A 1,890-nucleotide genomic window follows, 5' to 3' on the forward strand; every position below is an offset into this window, starting at 1 on the left:
TGTATAAAATAAATAAATGATAAATAATAGATAAGAAAAAAAATTACGAAAAATAAAATTGGATGGAGAAGGATTTCTAAAATTCTTTTGCTAAATTCATAAAAACCAAGTGTAATGATATTTATTTTGAATTTTTTTTTTATCAAAAGAAACTATTTTAACTATTCGCTATGACATTACCCTAATGTAATAGATAGACAGTGATACGAATTTGTATCAATAAATAGAGAGAATTAGAGATGATAAGAGAGAATAGAAAAGAAATTCCTAGAATTAGGGTGAAAGAGGGAAAGTAGAATTTTCAATTATATCATGCATATCCCACATTATTACATCATACTCCTCTTTATAGTATAATTCTTTAATTGGGCTAACTCAATACTAATCCTATCATTGAATTTGTATAAAAAACTAGAGAGAATTACAGAGAATATCAGAGAAAATAGAAGAGAAATTTCTATAATTAGGACCAAGGAGAGAAAGTGAAATTTTCAATTACATCATGCATATCCCATATTATTACATCATACTCCTCTTTATAGTATAATTCTCTAATTGGGCTAGCCCAATACTAATCCTATCATTATCCTACCTTTCAAAATAACCTTGTCCTCAAAGTTGCAGAAAAAATATAAATCCTAATAAAAATTGTAAAAGCTAATTACAAGTAATAAAAAAAATTAGCAATCCTAAAATAACATTTTCTATGCTACTGCTAAAAAAAAATATTTACCATCAGGATCCCATTGCTTAAAAAAATTTTGACCCACTAATTATATAAAAGAATTTGGTTTATACCTTAGCCCAACTTTTGGCACACAGTAGAAGTCCAAACCTTGGATAGGGTGCAACATCTTTTCCTCATTCTCATTGATGAAGAGGAAAAGGCACCTACCGAGCGTTGTTGGCCACTGCACTGCCCAGAGATGCACCCGCCGCCGCTGCCAATGCGTCCAACCCGCAGCCACCCCTCCACGGTGCACGTCGGCTGCCACTATTTCCGGCCATCCCCGCGCCTGAAACAGCCCCATCGTTCTGATCCTGCTTCTTCTCTGGTGCCATCCCATTCTCGCGCTCCCAAGGAAACACTGCCGCCATCAGTGCTGGTGGCTTGGCCACAATCGGAGAAACACACCATGATTGACTTGCAGCCACCACGACGTTCGTCTCGGAAGGCTTCGCTTCAAGCACCGTCCGTCTCGTCGCCTCTCTGCCCACAATCACCCCTGCCTCCCAACCGTCTTCTGCGTCCGTTCCACCCTCCGCCTTAATCTCTGTCGGTGCATGCTCACCCAAGACCGCCGCGAGCATCTGCTCTCCCTTCTCGGAGACGCCGTCCTCGGTGACGCGATCAGAGATGATCAGAGAGAATAGAAAAGAAATCTCTAAAATTATAGTCAAAGAGGAAAGTAGAGTTTCCAATTACATCATGCATATCTCACATTATTACATCATACTAAGATAGTATAATTCTCTAATTGGGCTAGCCCAATACTAATCCTATCAGATAGATGAATAACAGTTGTTTATAATGCAAGAAGAATCAGTAAAATATTTTCAATGCAACTAAGTATCTTTTAAAAATTATCCATCATTCAGTTTTTAGAAGAGAGAAAAACTAAAAAACAAATATCTTTTTATAAAAAACAAGTAATTTTTTATAAAAATGGATATTTAAATTAATTAAATAATATTATTTAAATTAAAAGACTCACTAAAAACTAAAAATTTAAAGATCAAGGAACATTTTCCTAAAAATTTATCTTTGCGTAACACATAGTCAAACCTTTTTTTGTCATTAGATGAAAATTTAATCAAATCATTTAACGACTCTCAACTATCAACTTCACGTGAGTTGAGTGTACCTGAGTTTTCACCCGCTGACGTAGT

The sequence above is a fragment of the Arachis ipaensis genome, chromosome B06 (genome assembly GCF_000816755.2).
Source record: "Arachis ipaensis cultivar K30076 chromosome B06, Araip1.1, whole genome shotgun sequence".
Classification (NCBI taxonomy): Eukaryota; Viridiplantae; Streptophyta; class Magnoliopsida; order Fabales; family Fabaceae; genus Arachis; species Arachis ipaensis.